Raw genomic sequence first — 19,110 nt, forward strand, 5'->3', positions numbered from 1 at the left:
TCTCTCTCTCTCTCTCTCTCTCTCTCTCTCTCTCTCTCTCTCCCTCTCTCTCTCTGTGTGTCTCTCTCGCTCTCTCTCTGTCACTTTTGAATGCTGGCGGTGCTTTCACTCTAGTGGTAGCATGAGACGGAGTCCACAACCCACACAAGTGGCTCAGGTAGTGCAGCTTATCCAGGATGGCACATCAATGCGAGCTGTGGCAAGAAGGTTTGCTGTGTCTGTCAGGACCGCTACCTCCGCCTTTGTGCAAGGAGGAGCAGGAGGAGCACTGCCAGAGCCCTGCAAAATAACCTCCAGCAGGCCACAAATGTGCATGTGTCTGCTCAAACGGTCAGAAACAGACTCCATGAGGGTGGTATGAGGGCCCGACGTCCACAGGTGGGGGTTGTGCTTACAGCCCAACACCGTGCAGGACGTTTGGCATTTGCCAGAGAACACCAAGATTGGCAAATTCGCCACTGGCGCCCTGTGCTCTTCACAAATGAAAGCAGGTTCACACTGAGCACATGTGACAGACGTGACAGTCTGGATACGCCGTGGAGAATGTTCTGCTGCCTGCAACATCCTCCAGCATGACCGGTTTGGCGGTGGGTCAGTCATGGTGTGGGGTGGCATATCTTTGGGGGGCCGCACAGCCCTCCATGTGCTCGCCAGAGGTAGCCTGACTGCCATTAGGTACCGAGATGAGATCTTCAGACCCCTTGTGAGACCATATGCGGTTGGTCCTGGGTTCCTCCTAATGCAAGACAATGCTAGACCTCATGTGGCTGGAGTGTGTCAGCAGTTCCTGCAAGAGGAAGGCATTGATGCTATGGACTGGCCCGCCCGTTCCCCAGACCTGAAACCAATTGAGCACATCTGGGACATCATGTCTCGCTCCATCCACCAACGCCACGTTGCACCACAGACTGTCCAGGAGTTGGCGGATGCTTTAGTCCAGGTCTGGGAGGAGATCCCTCAAGAGACCATCCGCCACCTCATCAGGAGCATGCCCAGGCGTTGTAGGGAGGTCATACAGGCACGTGGAGGCCACACACACTACTGAGCCTCATTTTGACTTGTTTTAAGGACATTACATCAAAGTTGGATCAGCCTGTAGTGTGGTTTTCCACTTTAATTTTGAGTGTGACTCCAAATCCAGACCTCCATGGGTTGATAAATTTGATTTCCATTGATAATTTTTGTATGATTTTGTTGTCAGCACATTCAACTATGTAAAGAAAAAAGTATTTAATAAGAATTTTTCATTCAGATCTAGGATGTGTTATTTTAGTGTTCCCTTTATTTTTTTGAGCAGTGTATATATTTATATATAAAATATATTTATACATAAATAAATGGTGGGACCAACAGCAATAATAATAGTAGTAGCGGACATGGGATTACCATTAACAACAACTACAACAACAATATTAATGAGAACAACAATACATTAAAGCAATGGTAGTGGACCAGTGTCAACATGACTGAGAAGACACATGACGTGGTATGAAAGATGAAACAAAACAAGATGGGAAATATTATCGACATTACTTTGCAATTTTCACTGGCTGTCCCTCAAGATGTGGCAGGAGGACACATATTTTACTGCCAAAATAGCACATTTTGGCTTTTCACCCAATAAATATTATATTTTTTCTTCATCTTTGATAGTTTCAAATTCTTTGTATTGAGTTATACTTTTGGGAAAGAAATATTCTCTTAGGTCTGAGTATTTGTCACAGAGTAATAGGAAATGAAGCTCTGTCTCTACCTCTCCCCTGGAGCAGAGTGAGCACAGCCTGTCCTCTCTGGGCAGCCAGGTTTGTCTGTGACGACCAGTCTCTATAGCCAGACTGTCCTCTCTGGGCACCCAGGTTTGTCTGTGACGACCGGTCTCCATAGCCAGACTGTCCTCTCTGGGCAGCCAGGTTTGTCTGTGACGACCGGTCTCCATAGCCAGACTGTCCTCTCTGGGCAGCCAGGTTTGTCTGTGACGACCGGTCTCCATAGCCAGACTGTCCTCTCTGGGTAGCCAGGTTTGTCTGTGATGACCGGTCTCTATAGCCAGACTGTGCTCACTGAGTCTGTACCTAGTCAATGTTTTCCTCGGTTTTCTCTCAGTCACAGTGGTCAGATAGTCTGCCACCATGTACTGTCTGTTTAGAGACAAATAGCATTGACATTTACTTTGATTTTTTGTGGTGTCTTTCCAATAGGTGATATATTTTTATTTTTATTTTGTGATGATTTGGTTGGGCCAGATTTTCTGAGCGCTGTCCTGAGGCTCTATGGGGTTGGTTTGGGTTGGTGAACTGAGCCTCAGAACCAGCTGGCTGAGGGGACTCTTCTCTTGTTTCATCTCTTGACATTGTAGAGCTGTGTGATGGAATGTTTTGGGGTCCCTTGTTTTTAGATGGTTGTAAAATTTGATGGCTCTTTTTTCTATTCAAATGAGGAGGGGGTGTTGGCCCAATTCTGCTCTACATGCATTATTTAGAGTTTTTCTTTGCACTTGCAATACAGTCTTGCAAAATTCTGCATGCAGTTTTTCAATTGGATGTTTGTCCCATTTGGTAAATTCATAAAACAAAACAAGATGGGAAATATTATCGACATTACTTTGCACTTTTCACTGGCTGTCCCTCAGGTTGTGGTATATATCTCTCTCTCTGTATATATCTCTCTCTCTCTGTATCTCTCTCTCTGTATATCTCTCTCTCTCTGTATCTCTCTCTCTGTATATCTCTCTCTCTGTCTCGCTCTTTCTCTGTATATCTCTCTCTCTGTATATCTCTCTCTCTCTGTATATCTCTCTGTCTCGCTTTCTCTCTGTATCTCTCTCTCTCTCTGTATATCTCTCTCTCTGTATCTCTCTCTCTCTGTCTCTCTCTCTCTCTGTATATCTCTCTGTATATCTCTCTCTGTATATCTCTCTCTCTGTATATCTCTCTTTCTCTGTATATATCTCTCTCTCTGTATATCTCTCTCTCTCTCTGTATCTCTCTCTATCTCTGTATATCTCTCTCTCTGTAAATCTTTCTCTCTCTGTATCTCTGTATCTCTCTCTCTGTATCTCTCTCTCTCTCTGTATATCTCTCTCTCTGTATATATCTCTCTCTCTGTAAATCTTTCTCTCTCTGTATCTCTGTATCTCTCTCTCTCTCTGTATCTCTCTCTCTCTCTGTATATCTCTCTCTCTGTATATATCTCTCTCTCTGTATCTCTCTCTCTCTCTCTCTCTCTGTATATATCTCTCTCTCTCTGTATATCTCTCTCTCTGTCTCGCTCTCTCTCTGTATATCTCTCTCTCTCTCTGTATATGCCTCTCTCTGTCTCACTCTCTCTCTGTATCTCTCTCTCTCTCTCTCTGTATCTCTCTCTCTCTCTCTCTGTATCTCTCTCTCTCTCTCTCTGTATATCTCTCTCTCTGTATCTCTCTGTATCGCTGTCCCAGCACTGTTCACTACTACTGCTGTAATGCACACTGACAAACCCAAAACAAGCACGCTCTGCCCAAGAGCCTGTCACTACTCATGAGCGTGCATGTGTTTCCGGGATGCATCAGTGTGTATCTGTGCATGTGTGTGTGTGTGTGTGTGTGTGTGTGTGTGTGTGTGTGTGTGTGTGTGTGTGACGGTCTTAAATATGTTGATGATTTTGTGTCAGGACACACTCTGACAGGACACACACACACGTCAGAGCTACACATTAAGCGCTGTCATCCCACTGAAACAGGATATTTTTAATTGGGCCTGTTCCTGAAATACTCAACACAATCTGAAAGGGATGGCCCGTCAGTTTGACCAATCACAGAGGTATTGTTAACTTCCTGGTGCTATTCATAGAGTATTCCCATGTGTCTCTGCTGGGGGCAGAGAGGAAACACTAGCAACATGTATTCCCACATCATCATCACAGAGACTAGGACAGGGAGAGAGGCTTCACACACTGCTGAAAACAAGTCCCACAGTCATGTATCTGTACTGCAGAATGATGTGTGATATGTTAGCGAGGGGGTTATGCAAAGGTCAGGCAAAGGTTAGAGATCATATCCTACTTTGTTAAACATGAGGAAACCACATAATTCATGCCAGAACGTGGAAACCATACGATGTCTTCTTGAAGGTTCATAAAGATATATGTTATAGAAAACTAGACCTGTACTGTGTACCTAGTTCCCTTTGAGGGAGTTTACTCATCTAGGTAGACTGGAGAGAAGAGAAGAGAGAGTTACAGAGGAAGAGAAGAGAGGGAGAGAGTTACAGAGGAAGAGAAGAGAGGGAGAGAGTTACAGAGGAAGAGAGTGAGAATGAAGGACGGGGTGAGGAGTATGGAGAATATGTGAGGGACGTGGTGAAAGAGGGATGCAACGGGGGAAACAAGCCTCTGTTTGTGTGTGTGTGGGTGTGTGTGTGTGTATGTATGTATGTATGTATGTATGTATGTATGTATGTATGTATGTGTGTGTATGTGTGTATGTATGTGTGTGTGTGTGTGTGTGTGTGTGTGTGTGTATGTGTGTGTGTGTGTGTGTGTATGTGTGTGTATGTGTGTGTGTGTGTGTGCGTGTGTGTGTATGTGTGTATGTGTGTATGTGTGTGTGTATGTATGTGTGTATGTATGTGTGTGTGTGCGTGTGTGTGCGTGTGTGTGTGTGTGCGTCTGTGTGTGTGTGTGTGCCCTGGAGGAGGCCATCAGAGAGCTCAGTCTCAGTGCGTTTATGTGGAAAGTGCTCCTGTCTCCTCACATCAATTTGCACAGCCTCTACCCTTTCACAGTGTCTCTTCCTCCCTCCCTCTCTCTCGTTATCACTCTCTCCTTTCCTCCTTCCTGTTGGTTTCCCATCTCTTTCTTTCATATCTCCTTTCTTTTCTTTTCTCTGTCTCCATCTCACTATTCTCACTCTCCCTCACTTCTTCCTCTGTAATCTCTCTTTCTTCAATCATTCATTTTCCTCTCTCTTTCTAAATCAAATCAAATTTTATTTGTCACATACACATGGTTAGCAGACGTTGAAATGCTTGTTCTTCTAGTTCTGACAATGCAGTAATAACCAACGAGTAATCTAACCTAACAATTTCACAACAACTACCTTATATACACAATTGTAAAGGGATGAAGAATATGTACATAAAGATATATGAATGAGTGATGGTACAGAACGGCATAGGCAAGATGCAGTAGATGGTATAGAGTACAGTATATACATATGAGATGAGTAATGTAGGTTATGTAAACATTATATTAAGTGGCATTGTTTAAAATGGCTAGTGAAACATTTTTTACATCAATTTTCTCATTGTTAAAGTGGCTGGAGTTGAGTCAGTATTTTGGCAGCAGTCACTCAATGTTAGTGGTGGCTGTATAACAGTCTGATGGCCTTGAGATAGAAGCTGTTTTTCAGTCTCTCGGTCCCAGCTTTGATGCACCTGTAGTGACCTCGCCTTCTGGATGGTAGCGGGGTGAACAGGCAGTGGCTCGGGTGGTTGTTGTCCTTGATGATCTTTATGGCCTTCCTGTGACATCGGGTGGTGTAGGTGTCCTGCAGGGCAGGTAGTTTGCCCCCGGTGATGCATTGTGCAGACCTCACTTCCCTCTGGAGAGCCTTACGGTTGTGAGCAGTTGCCGTACCAGGCGGTGATACAGCCCGACAGGATGCTCTCGATTGTGCATCTGTAAAGGTTTGTGAGTGTTTTTGGTGATAAGCCAAATTTCTTCAGCCTCTTGAGGTTGAAGAGGCGCTGCTGTGCCTTCTTCACAACACTGTCTGTGTGGGTGGACCATTTTAGTTTGTCCGTGATGTGTACGCCGAGGAACTTAAAACTTTCCACCCTCTCCATTACTGTCCTCTTGATGTGGATAGGGGGGTGCTACCTCTGCTGTTACCTGAAGTCCACGATCATCTCCTTTGTTTTCTTGACGTTGAGTGAGAGGTTATTTTCCTGACACCACACTCCGAGGGGCCCTCACCTCCTCCCTGTAGGCCGTCTCGTCGTTGTTGGTAATCAAGCCTACCACTGTAGTGTTGTCTGCAAACTTGATGATTGAGTTGGAGGTGTGTATGGCCATGCAGCCGTGGGTGAACAGGGAGTACAGGAGAGGGCTCAGAACGCACCCTTGTGGGGCCCCAGTGTTAGGGATCAGCGGGTTGGAGATGTTGTTACCTACCCTCACCACCTGGGGGCAGCTCATCAGGAAGCTTAATGACGAGTTTGGAGGGTACTATGGTGTTAAATGAACAGCATTCTTACATAGGTATTCCTCTTGTCCAGATGGGTTAGGGCAGTGTGCAGTGTGGTTGCGATTGCATCGTCTGTGGACCTATTTGGGCGGTAAGCAAATTGGAGTGGGTCTAGGGTGTCAGGTAGGTTGGAGGTGATATGGTCCTTGACTAGTCTCTCAAAGCACTTCATGACGAAGGAAGTGAGTGCTACGGGGCGGTAGTCATTTAGCTCAGTTACCTTAGCTTTTTTGGGAACAGGAACAATGGTGTTCCTCTTGAAGCATGTGGAAAGAGCAGACCGGGATAAAGATGGATTGAATATGTCCGTAAACGCACTAGCCAGCTGGTCTGCGCATGCTCTGAGGATGCGGCTGGGGATGCCGTCTGGGCCGGCAGCCTTGCGAGGGTTAACAAGTTTAAATGTCTTACTCATGTTGCTGCAGTGAAGGAGAGACCGCAGGTTTAGGTGCGGGCCGTGTCAGTGGCACTGTATTGTCCTCAAAGCGAGCAAATAAGTTGTTTAGTTTGTCTGGGAGCAAGACATCCTGGTCCGCGACGGGGCTGGTTTTCCTTTTGTAGTCCGTGATTGACTGTAGACCCTGCCACATACCTCTCGTGTCTGAGCCGTTGAATTGTGACTCTACTTTCTCCCTCAAGCCTCCATTCATCCCTCTCTCCTCTTGCTGTGTGTGTTTAGGCCCCTCCTGTCATTTAACTCATCCCTCTCTCCCTCTTTCCATCTCTCCTCTGAGAGAGTAAACAATCTTTCACCGGGGCCTAGCCAAAAGTCTGTTACACACACATGGCACAGAGCCAACGCAGGACACTTTAGGGGACAGACATGTCTCTCTCTCTCTCTCTCTCTCTCTCTCTCTCTCTCTCTCTCTCTCTCTCTCTCTCTCTCTCTCTCTCTCTCTCTCTCTCTCTCTCTCACACACACACACACACACACACACACGGTTCCTGTGTTACAACACATCAGGGGCAGCAGTCTAATATCACACAGGAAACAGGAAGTGTAGATAAGAACCTGCTGAGTTAAAGGGATACTTTCTGTCAGAGGAGCTTAGGGCCCACCTGCTTTGGTTTACAGCAGAGTCAGGGTGTATGCCACGGGGCTGGAACTGAGCCCGCCCACACACACTGATGAATACACACACACACACACACACACACACACACACACACACACACACACACACACACACACACACACACACACACACACACACACACACACACACACAGGAAACTTTCTACGTTTACCAGGAAACTACCAGAATGTTGGTAACTTTCAAGGATTTTATGTAACCTATCACAAGACATCTAGTGACCCTTTTGGGTATTTCACATTATCACAGGTGTCTGTAATTATCTCTGTCCCTCTTTTTGGCCTAATCACATGTCAAATATATGACATAATCAAATAAAATGATATATATATATATGACAAAGCTGTAAAACATGATCCTAAATATAAACCATCAACTCAGTGAATATTGGTGTTTAATGTGAGGGTTTGAGCATGATATATTCTTCATATGGTCTGACACACTTGTATTAATTTGACTATGTCAATATGTATTTGTTGTCCATTTTTTGGCTTCAAACTGGTGGCAGTTGTGAAAAAAGTCAATACTTGGAATAGATACTGTATAGTTAAATAAAGGTTACATAAATATAATAAATAAATACTGCTTCACTAGGTTCAGTCAGACTTAGCAGAGACATGAACGTCAGAACACTGGCAGAAACTCCCTCTTACTTTAAAACTGAACTGAAATACATCCAGAGTGTGAAAGGAACTTCTGCTGAAATCATTTTCATGAATAGAAAGTAGCTATGAGGAAGTACACACCACATTCCACGAGGCTTTGATAACAATCCTATCCTGATGTTGGGAGTGAGATAATGCCAGGAAAGCCATCCGCTCATAGCTTCACAGTAGGGAAGATAACAGTACTCAAATACAACACAATGAAACAATGGATGAAACAATGGATGAACCAGACAACATGTATCAAGTCAGAGTGACAAATGTAAAGAAAGACACAGAAGGAGAACAGAGAGAGGAGAGAGGAGAGAAAGGAGGAGGAGAGAGTAGAGAGAGGAAGATAGAGTAGAGAGAGGAGGAGGAGAGAGTAGAGAGAGGAGGAGTAGAGAGAGGAGGAGGAGAGAGTAGAGAGAGGAGGAGAGAGAGGATGAGAGAGTAAAGAGGAGGAGGAGGAGTAAAGAGAGAAGGAGTGAGTAGAGAGAGGAGGATGAGAGAGTAAAGAGGAGGAGGAGAGAGTAAAGAGAGGAGGATGAGAGAGTAAAGAGGAGGAGGAGAGAGTAAAGAGAGGAGGAGAGAGTAGATAGGAGGAGAGACTAGAGAGAGGAGGAGGAGAGACTAGAGAGAGGAGGAGTAGAGAGAGGAGGAGGAGAGAGTAGAGAGAGGAGGAGGAGTAGAGAGAGAAGGAGGAGGAGAGAGAGGAGGAGGAGTAGAGAGAGAAGGAGGAGAGAGTAGAGAGTGGAGGAGGAGTAGAGAGAGGAGGAGGAGTAGAGAGAGAAGGAGGAGAGAGGGGAGAGGAGGAGGAGAGAGAGGAGGAGGAGTAGAGAGAGAAGGAGGAGAGAGGGGAGAGGAGGAGGAGAGAGTAGAGAGAGGAGGAGGAGTAGAGAGAGGAGGAGAGAGTAGAGAGTGGAGGAGGAGTAGAGAGAGGAGGAGAGAGTAGAGAGAGGAGGAGGAGTAGAGAGAGGAGGAGGAGTAGAGAGAGGAGGAGGAATAGAGAGAGGAGGAGTAGAGAGAGGAGGAGAGAGTAGAGAGAGGAGGAGGAGTAGAGAGAGGAGGAGGAGTAGAGAGAGGAGGAGAGAGTAGAGAGAGGAGGAGGAGTAGAGAGAGGAGGAGGAGTAGAGAGAGGAGGAGAGAGTAGAGAGTGGAGGAGGAGTAGAGAGAGGAGGATGAGAGTAGAGAGAGGAGGAGAGAGTAGAGAGTGGAGGAGGAGTAGAGAGAGGAGGAGGAGTAGAGAGAGGAGGAGGAGTAGAGAGAGGAGGAGGAGTAGAGAGAGGAGGAGGAGTAGAGAGAGGAGGAGGAGTAGAGAGAGGAGGAGGAGAGAGAGAGAGGAGGAGAGAGTAGAGAGAGGAGGAGGAGTAGAGAGTGGAGGAGGAGTAGAGAGAGGAGGAGAGAGTAGAGAGAGAAGGAGGAGTAGAGAGAGGAGGAGTAGAGAGAGGAGGAGAGAGTAGAGAGAGGAGGAGGAGTAGAGAGAGGAGGAGGAGAGAGAGAGAGGAGGAGAGAGTAGAGAGAGGAGGAGAGAGTAGAGAGAGGAGGAGAGAGTAGAGAGAGGAGGAGAGAGTAGAGAGAGGAGGAGGAGTAGAGAGAGGAGGAGGAGTAGAGAGAGGAGGAGAGAGTAGAGAGTGGAGGAGGAGTAGAGAGAGGAGGAGGAGTAGAGAGAGGAGGAGGAGTAGAGAGAGGAGGAGAAAGGTAGAGAGAGGAGGAGTAGAGAGAGAGGAGAAAGGTAGAGAGAGGAGGAGTAGAGAGAGGAGGAGAAAGGTAGAGAGAGGAGGAGTAGAGAGAGGAGGAGAAAGGTAGAGAGAGGAGGAGTAGAGAGAGGAGGAGAAAGGTAGAGAGAGGAGGAGTAGAGAGAGGAGGAGAAAGGTAGAGAGAGGAGGAGTAGAGAGAGGAGGAGAAAGGTAGAGAGAGGAGGAGTAGAGAGAGGAGGAGAAAGGTAGAGAGAAGGAGGAGTAGAGAGAGGAGGAGAAAGGTAGAGAGAGGAGGAGGAGTAGAGAGGAGGAGAAAGGTAGAGAGAGGAGGAGGAGTAGAGAGAGGAGGAGAAAGGTAGAGAGATGAGGAGGAGTAGAGAGAGGAGGAGAAAGGTAGAGAGAGGAGGAGGAGTAGAGAGAGGAGGAGAAAGGTAGAGAGAGGAGGAGTAGAGAGAGGAGGAGAAAGGTAGAGAGAGGAGGAGTAGAGAGAGGAGGAGAAAGGTAGAGAGAGGAGGAGGAGTAGAGAGAGGAGGAGAAAGGTAGAGAGAGGAGGAGGAGTAGAGAGAGGAGGAGAAAGGTAGAGAGAGGAGGAGGAGTAGAGAGAGGAGGAGGAGTAGAGAGAGGAGGAGTAGAGAGAGGAGGAGGAGTAGAGAGAGGAGGAGGAGAGAGAGGGGAGAAAGGTAGAGAGAGGAGGAGGAGTAGAGAGAGGAGGATGAGTAGAGAGAGGAGGAGAAAGGTAGAGAGAGGAGGAGGAGTAGAGAGAGGAGGAGGAGTAGAGAGAGGAGGAGGAGAGAGAGGGGAGAAAGGTAGAGAGAGGAGGAGGAGTAGAGAGAGGAGGAGAAAGGTAGAGAGAGGAGGAGAAAGGTAGAGAGAGGAGGAGGAGTAGAGAGAGGAGGAGAAAGGTAGAGAGAGGAGGAGGAGTAGAGAGAGGAGGAGGAGTAGAGAGAGGAGGAGAAAGGTAGAGAGAGGAGGAGGAGTAGAGAGAGGAGGAGAAAGGTAGAGAGAGGAGGAGGAGTAGAGAGAGGAGGAGGAGTAGAGAGAGGAGGAGAAAGGTAGAGAGAGGAGGAGGAGTAGAGAGAGGAGGAGGAGTAGAGAGAGGAGGAGTAGAGAGAGGAGGAGGAGTAGAGAGAGGAGGAGGAGAGAGAGGGGAGAAAGGTAGAGAGAGGAGGAGGAGTAGAGAGAGGAGGAGAAAGGTAGAGAGAGGAGGAGAAAGGTAGAGAGAGGAGGAGGAGTAGAGAGAGGAGGAGGAGTAGAGAGAGGAGGAGAAAGGTAGAGAGAGGAGGAGGAGTAGAGAGAGGAGGAGGAGTAGAGAGAGGAGGAGAAAGGTAGAGAGAGGAGGAGGAGTAGAGAGAGGAGGAGGAGTAGAGAGAGGAGGAGAAAGGTAGAGAGAGGAGGAGGAGTAGAGAGAGGAGGAGGAGAAAGGTAGAGAGAGGAGGAGAAAGGTAGAGAGAGGAGGAGGAGTAGAGAGAGGAGGAGGAGTAGAGAGAGGAGGAGAAAGGTAGAGAGAGGAGGAGGAGTAGAGAGAGGAGGAGGAGTAGAGAGAGGAGGAGAAAGGTAGAGAGAGGAGGAGGAGTAGAGAGAGAGGAGGAGTAGAGAGAGGAGGAGAAAGGTAGAGAGAGGAGGAGGAGTAGAGAGAGGAGGAGAAAGGTAGAGAGAGGAGGAGAAAGGTAGAGAGAGGAGGAGGAGTAGAGAGAGGAGGAGGAGTAGAGAGAGGCGGAGAAAGGTAGAGAGAGGAGGAGGAGTAGAGAGAGGAGGAGGAGTAGAGAGAGGAGGAGAAAGGTAGAGAGAGGAGGAGGAGTAGAGAGAGGAGGAGGAGTAGAGAGAGGAGGAGAAAGGTAGAGAGAGGAGGAGGAGTAGAGAGAGGAGGAGAAAGGTAGAGAGAGGAGGAGAAAGGTAGAGAGAGGAGGAGGAGTAGAGAGAGGAGGAGGAGTAGAGAGAGGAGGAGAAAGGTAGAGAGAGGAGGAGGAGTAGAGAGAGGAGGAGGAGTAGAGAGAGGAGGAGAAAGGTAGAGAGAGGAGGAGGAGTAGAGAGAGGAGGAGGAGTAGAGAGAGGAGGAGGAGTAGAGAGAGCAGGAGGAGTAGAGAGAGGAGGAGAAAGGTAGAGAGAGGAGGAGAAAGGTAGAGAGAGGAGGAGAAAGGTAGAGAGAGGAGGAGGAGTAGAGAGAGGAGGAGGAGTAGAGAGAGGAGGAGAAAGGTAGAGAGAGGAGGAGGAGTAGAGAGAGGAGGAGGAGTAGAGAGAGGAGGAGAAAGGTAGAGAGAGGAGGAGGAGTAGAGAGAGGAGGAGAAAGGTAGAGAGAGGAGGAGAAAGGTAGAGAGAGGAGGAGGAGTAGAGAGAGGAGGAGGAGTAGAGAGAGGAGGAGAAAGGTAGAGAGAGGAGGAGGAGTAGAGAGAGGAGGAGGAGTAGAGAGAGGAGGAGAAAGGTAGAGAGAGGAGGAGGAGTAGAGAGAGGAGGAGGAGTAGAGAGAGGAGGAGGAGTAGAGAGAGCAGGAGGAGTAGAGAGAGGAGGAGAAAGGTAGAGAGAGGAGGAGAAAGGTAGAGAGAGGAGGAGGAGTAGAGAGAGGAGGAGGAGTAGAGAGAGGAGGAGAAAGGTAGAGAGAGGAGGAGGAGTAGAGAGAGGAGGAGGAGTAGAGAGAGGAGGAGAAAGGTAGAGAGAGGAGGAGGAGTAGAGAGAGGGGAGAAAGGTAGAGAGAGGAGGAGAAAGGTAGAGAGAGGAGGAGGAGTAGAGAGAGGAGGAGAGAGTAGAGAGAGGAGGAGGAGTAGAGAGAGGAGGAGGAGTAGAGAGAGGAGGAGGAGTAGAGAGAGGAGGAGAGAGTAGAGAGAGGAGGAGAAAGGTAAAGAGAGGAGGAGGAGTAGAGAGAGGAGGAGGAGTAGAGAGAGGAGGAGAAAGGTAGAGAGAGGAGGAGGAGTAGAGAGAGGAGGAGGAGTAGAGAGAGGAGGAGAAAGGTAGAGAGAGGAGGAGAGAGTAGAGAGAGGAGGAGGAGAAGAGAGAGGAGGAGAAAGGTAGAGAGAGGAGGAGGAGTAGAGAGAGGAGGAGGAGTAGAGAGAGGAGGAGAAAGGTAGAGAGAGGAGGAGGAGTAGAGAGAGGAGGAGGAGTAGAGAGAGGAGGAGAAAGGTAGAGAGAGGAGGAGGAGTAGAGAGAGGAGGAGGAGTAGAGAGAGGAGGAGAAAGGTAGAGAGAGGAGGAGGAGTAGAGAGAGGAGGAGGAGTAGAGAGAGGAGGAGAAAGGTAGAGAGAGGAGGAGGAGTAGAGAGAGGAGGAGGAGTAGAGAGAGGAGGAGAAAGGTAGAGAGAGGAGGAGGAGTAGAGAGAGGGGGAGAAAGGTAGAGAGAGGAGGAGGAGTAGAGAGGAGGAGAAAGGTAGAGAGAGGAGGAGGAGTAGAGAGAGGAGGAGGAGTAGAGAGAGGAGGAGAAAGGTAGAGAGAGGAGGAGGAGTAGAGAGAGGAGGAGGAGTAGAGAGAGGAGGAGAAAGGTAGAGAGAGGAGGAGGAGTAGAGAGATGAGGAGAAAGGTAGAGAGAGGAGGAGAAAGGTAGAGAGAGGAGGAGGAGTAGAGAGAGGAGGAGAAAGGTAGAGAGAGGAGGAGAAAGGTAGAGAGAGGAGGAGGAGTAGAGAGAGGAGGAGGAGTAGAGAGAGGAGGAGAAAGGTAGAGAGAGGAGGAGGAGTAGAGAGAGAGGAGGAGTAGAGAGAGGAGGAGAAAGGTAGAGAGAGGAGGAGGAGTAGAGAGAGGAGGAGAAAGGTAGAGAGAGGAGGAGAAAGGTAGAGAGAGGAGGAGGAGTAGAGAGAGGAGGAGGAGTAGAGAGAGGAGGAGAAAGGTAGAGAGAGGAGGAGGAGTAGAGAGAGGAGGAGGAGTAGAGAGAGGAGGAGAAAGGTAGAGAGAGGAGGAGGAGTAGAGAGAGGAGGAGGAGTAGAGAGAGGAGGAGAAAGGTAGAGAGAGGAGGAGGAGTAGAGAGAGGAGGAGAAAGGTAGAGAGAGGAGGAGAAAGGTAGAGAGAGGAGGAGGAGTAGAGAGAGGAGGAGGAGTAGAGAGAGGAGGAGAAAGGTAGAGAGAGGAGGAGGAGTAGAGAGAGGAGGAGGAGTAGAGAGAGGAGGAGAAAGGTAGAGAGAGGAGGAGGAGTAGAGAGAGGAGGAGGAGTAGAGAGAGGAGGAGGAGTAGAGAGAGGAGGAGGAGTAGAGAGAGGAGGAGAAAGGTAGAGAGAGGAGGAGAAAGGTAGAGAGAGGAGGAGGAGTAGAGAGAGGAGGAGGAGTAGAGAGAGGAGGAGAAAGGTAGAGAGAGGAGGAGGAGTAGAGAGAGGAGGAGGAGTAGAGAGAGGAGGAGAAAGGTAGAGAGAGGAGGAGGAGTAGAGAGAGGGGAGAAAGGTAGAGAGAGGAGGAGAAAGGTAGAGAGAGGAGGAGGAGTAGAGAGAGGAGGAGGAGTAGAGAGAGGAGGAGAGAGTAGAGAGAGGAGGAGGAGTAGAGAGAGGAGGAGGAGTAGAGAGAGGAGGAGAGAGTAGAGAGAGGAGGAGAAAGGTAGAGAGAGGAGGAAGAGTAGAGAGAGGAGGAGGAGTAGAGAGAGGAGGAGAAAGGTAGAGAGAGGAGGAGGAGTAGAGAGAGGAGGAGGAGTAGAGAGAGGAGGAGAAAGGTAGAGAGAGGAGGAGAGAGTAGAGAGAGGAGGAGGAGTAGAGAGAGGAGGAGAAAGGTAGAGAGAGGAGGAGGAGTAGAGAGAGGAGGAGGAGTAGAGAGAGGAGGAGAAAGGTAGAGAGAGGAGGAGGAGTAGAGAGAGGAGGAGGAGTAGAGAGAGGAGGAGAAAGGTAGAGAGAGGAGGAGGAGTAGAGAGAGGAGGAGAAAGGTAGAGAGAGGAGGAGAAAGGTAGAGAGAGGAGGAGGAGTAGAGAGAGGAGGAGGAGTAGAGAGAGGAGGAGAAAGGTAGAGAGAGGAGGAGGAGTAGAGAGAGGAGGAGGAGTAGAGAGAGGAGGAGAAAGGTAGAGAGAGGAGGAGGAGTAGAGAGAGGGGGAGAAAGGTAGAGAGAGGAGGAGGAGTAGAGAGAGGAGGAGAAAGGTAGAGAGAGGAGGAGGAGTAGAGAGAGGAGGAGGAGTAGAGAGAGGAGGAGAAAGGTAGAGAGAGGAGGAGGAGTAGAGAGAGGGGAGAAAGGTAGAGAGAGGAGGAGAAAGGTAGAGAGAGGAGGAGGAGTAGAGAGAGGAGGAGGAGTAGAGAGAGGAGGAGAGAGTAGAGAGAGGAGGAGGAGTAGAGAGAGGAGGAGGAGTAGAGAGAGGAGGAGGAGTAGAGAGAGGAGGAGAGAGTAGAGAGAGGAGGAGAAAGGTAAAGAGAGGAGGAGGAGTAGAGAGAGGAGGAGGAGTAGAGAGAGGAGGAGAAAGGTAGAGAGAGGAGGAGGAGTAGAGAGAGGAGGAGGAGTAGAGAGAGGAGGAGAAAGGTAGAGAGAGGAGGAGAGAGTAGAGAGAGGAGGAGGAGAAGAGAGAGGAGGAGAAAGGTAGAGAGAGGAGGAGGAGTAGAGAGAGGAGGAGGAGTAGAGAGAGGAGAAAGGTAGAGAGAGGAGGAGGAGTAGAGAGAGGAGGAGGAGTAGAGAGAGGAGGAGAAAGGTAGAGAGAGGAGGAGGAGTAGAGAGAGGAGGAGAAAGGTAGAGAGAGGAGGAGAAAGGTAGAGAGAGGAGGAGGAGTAGAGAGAGGAGGAGGAGTAGAGAGAGGAGGAGAAAGGTAGAGAGAAGAGGAGGAGTAGAGAGAGGAGGAGGAGTAGAGAGAGGAGGAGAAAGGTAGAGAGAGGAGGAGGAGTAGAGAGAGGGGGAGAAAGGTAGAGAGAGGAGGAGGAGTAGAGAGAGGAGGAGAAAGGTAGAGAGAGGAGGAGGAGTAGAGAGAGGAGGAGGAGTAGAGAGAGGAGGAGAAAGGTAGAGAGAGGAGGAGGAGTAGAGAGAGGAGGAGGAGTAGAGAGAGGAGGAGAAAGGTAGAGAGAGGAGGAGGAGTAGAGAGATGAGGAGAAAGGTAGAGAGAGGAGGAGAAAGGTAGAGAGAGGAGGAGGAGTAGAGAGAGGAGGAGAAAGGTAGAGAGAGGAGGAGAAAGGTAGAGAGAGGAGGAGGAGTAGAGAGAGGAGGAGGAGTAGAGAGAGGAGGAGAAAGGTAGAGAGAGGAGGAGGAGTAGAGAGAGAGGAGGAGTAGAGAGAGGAGGAGAAAGGTAGAGAGAGGAGGAGGAGTAGAGAGAGGAGGAGAAAGGTAGAGAGAGGAGGAGAAAGGTAGAGAGAGGAGGAGGAGTAGAGAGAGGAGGAGGAGTAGAGAGAGGAGGAGAAAGGTAGAGAGAGGAGGAGGAGTAGAGAGAGGAGGAGGAGTAGAGAGAGGAGGAGAAAGGTAGAGAGAGGAGGAGGAGTAGAGAGAGGAGGAGGAGTAGAGAGAGGAGGAGAAAGGTAGAGAGAGGAGGAGGAGTAGAGAGAGGAGGAGGTGTAGAGAGAGGAGGAGAAAGGTAGAGAGAGGAGGAGGAGTAGAGAGAGGGGAGAAAGGTAGAGAGAGGAGGAGAAAGGTAGAGAGAGGAGGAGGAGTAGAGAGAGGAGGAGGAGTAGAGAGAGGAGGAGAGAGTAGAGAGAGGAGGAGGAGTAGAGAGAGGAGGAGGAGTAGAGAGAGGAGGAGGAGTAGAGAGAGGAGGAGAGAGTAGAGAGAGGAGGAGAAAGGTAGAGAGAGGAGGAAGAGTAGAGAGAGGAGGAGGAGTAGAGAGAGGAGGAGAAAGGTAGAGAGAGGAGGAGGAGTAGAGAGAGGAGGAGGAGTAGAGAGAGGAGGAGAAAGGTAGAGAGAGGAGGAGAGAGTAGAGAGAGGAGGAGGAGTAGAGAGAGGAGGAGAAAGGTAGAGAGAGGAGGAGGAGTAGAGAGAGGAGGAGGAGTAGAGAGAGGAGGAGAAAGGTAGAGAGAGGAGGAGGAGTAGAGAGAGGAGGAGGAGTAGAGAGAGGAGGAGAAAGGTAGAGAGAGGAGGAGGAGTAGAGAGAGGAGGAGAAAGGTAGAGAGAGGAGGAGAAAGGTAGAGAGAGGAGGAGGAGTAGAGAGAGGAGGAGGAGTAGAGAGAGGAGGAGAAAGGTAGAGAGAGGAGGAGGAGTAGAGAGAGGAGGAGGAGTAGAGAGAGGAGGAGAAAGGTAGAGAGAGGAGGAGGAGTAGAGAGAGGGGGAGAAAGGTAGAGAGAGGAGGAGGAGTAGAGAGAGGAGGAGAAAGGTAGAGAGAGGAGGAGAAAGGTAGAGAGAGGAGGAGGAGTAGAGAGAGGAGGTTGAGTAGAGAGAGGAGGAGGAGTAGAGAGAGGAGGAGGAGTAGAGAGAGGAGGAGGAGTAGAGATAGGAGGAGAAAGGTAGAGAGAGGAGGAGAAAGGTAGAGAGAGGAGGAGAAGTAGAGAGAGGAGGAGAGAGTAGAGAGAGAAGGAGGAGTAGAGAGAGGAGGAGGAGTAGAGAGAGGAGGAGGAGTAGAGAGAGGAGGAGGAGTAGAGAGAGGAGGAGAGAGTAGAGAGAGGAGGAGAGAGTAGAGAGAGGAGGAGAGAGTAGAGAGAGGAGGAGAGAGTAGAGAGAGGAGGAGGAGTAGAGAGAGGAGGAGGAGTAGAGAGAGGAGGAGGAGTAGAGAGAGGAGGAGGAGTAGAGAGAGGAGGAGGAGTAGAGAGAGGAGGAGTAGAGAGAGGAGGAGAAAGGTAGAGAGAGGAAGAGTAGAGAGAGGAGGAGAGAGTAGAGAGAGGAGGAGAGAGTAGAGAGAGGAGGAGAGAGTAGAGAGAGGAGGAGGAGTAGAGAGAGGAGGAGGAGTAGAGAGAGGAGGAGGAGTAGAGAGAGGAGGAGGAGTAGAGAGAGGAGGAGAAAGGTAGGTCAGGGGTGGAAGAAGAAATGTAAGAGAGAAAATAAAAGAGAAAGGAAGAATTTGTGCAGCACAAAAAACCTAGGAGTCAGAGATAATTCATTCTAACCCACACACAATAGAACGTTTTGGTGGGGACAGAGGGCAGGAGCAGGGATTGGAGCTCAGGGGTCAGAGGTTAGAAGTCAAGGTACTTACTGGAAGGTGGGCGGTCTCCTCTCTCTGGCTCCAGGGTGGGGGGTAGAGAAGGGGTGTGGCCAACCCCAGGTTCCGTTGATTGAGATTCGCTCACTGCTGATGCAAGTACGGCAGAATCCGCCTGCTTGCTGACTCTGGCCACGCCCTCAATCACACTGGATGTCTGGAAGAGACAAAGATGATGACGTCAATCATCCATTTTAATAGAAAACATGCAAATGAATTACTTTCATCACTTGTGGCATCAACATAATGTACCTGGCCTGTCTGAATACAGCTCATATCTAAATATACAAGAGGAAGAGGTTTCCACAGCACATGGCATATCTACGTCACAGTCACCAAACATTGCAGACCGTTTTAACTAAGTTTGTCCCACTTTCAGACAGCTCAGCAACTCAAAGCCATCGACTTCAAAGCCATCCTGCTACAGTGTTTGGGTAGTGCCATTAACTACTCAAGTGCCTTGTCTCCCAGTGTGTGTGTGTGTGTGTGTGTGTGTGTGTGTGTGTGTGTGTGTGTGTGTGTGTGTGTGTGTGTGTGTGTGTGTCTATAATATAGTGCCATTAACAACTAAGGTGCCTTGTCTTCCGGGGGACCATTTTTAGCAGCTGTCACAGCTTTGATACAAACGGCTATAAAAAGCCAACTAGGGGCTATCCAGCAGTGGGTATTAAAGACACGTCCCTGACTGAAGTGACAGAGCCTTGACAGAGACAAAGACAGAAGGAGAGAGAGAGAGGGAGAAAGAGACAGCTCAGGTCTCTTTAGATGCACATCACACTGCTCCTCTCCTCTTCCGAGACGGAGCGAGGGACGAGGATTCAAGCAAAAGCGGAAGGGCTGACCATGAAAAGAAAAGGGAAGAACAGAGGGAAGCTGTCAGAGGAGAAGGAGAAGAGGAGGAGAAGAGGAAAGGTGGGTAGAGGACTTAAAAGAGGGTGTGATGGCTCCTTCCATTGACAAGTGGAAGAGACAGGCGGCGATGGCGACGCACATCTCCAGACAACAACACAGCGCTGGTCACAGGGCCTTATGAAATAAACATAGCTCTCAGCTGGAGGCAGAGAGATAGGGAGACAGACAGGGAGACAGAGAGACAGGGAGATGGAGCAGAGAGACAGGGAGATGGAGCAGAGAGACAGACAGGGAGATGGAGCAGAGAGACAGGGAGATGGAGCAGAGAGACAGGGAGATGGAGCAGAGAGACAGACAGACAGGGAGATGGAGCAGACAGACAGGGAGACAGAGAGACAGGGAGATGGAGCAGAGAGACAGGGAGATGGAGCAGAGAGACAGACAGGGAGATGGAGCAGAGAGACAGACAGGGAGATGGAGCAGAGATACAGACAGGGAGATGTAGCAGAGAGACAGGGAGACAGACAGAGACAGGGAGGTGGAGCAGAGAGACAGGGAGATGGAGAAGAGAGACAGGGAGATGGAGAAGAGACAAAGACAGTGAGACAGAC

At 49.3% G+C, this 19,110-nt stretch overlaps 1 protein-coding gene across 1 annotated transcript in view; it reads right to left on the reverse strand.

Annotated features, from left to right (window-relative positions):
- Positions 1 to 17,672, reverse strand: part of LOC139384731 (genetic suppressor element 1-like) — a 307,652-nt gene extending 289,980 nt beyond the window's left edge. The window contains exon 1 of the mRNA XM_071129594.1: positions 17,642 to 17,672. The gene's annotated coding sequence lies outside the window, so the exon portion shown is untranslated. The remainder of the gene's footprint in view (positions 1 to 17,641) is intronic.
- Between the last annotated feature and the right edge of the window lie 1,438 nt (positions 17,673 to 19,110).

The sequence above is a fragment of the Oncorhynchus clarkii genome, chromosome 26 (assembly GCF_045791955.1).
Source record: "Oncorhynchus clarkii lewisi isolate Uvic-CL-2024 chromosome 26, UVic_Ocla_1.0, whole genome shotgun sequence".
Taxonomy (NCBI): Eukaryota; Metazoa; Chordata; class Actinopteri; order Salmoniformes; family Salmonidae; genus Oncorhynchus; species Oncorhynchus clarkii.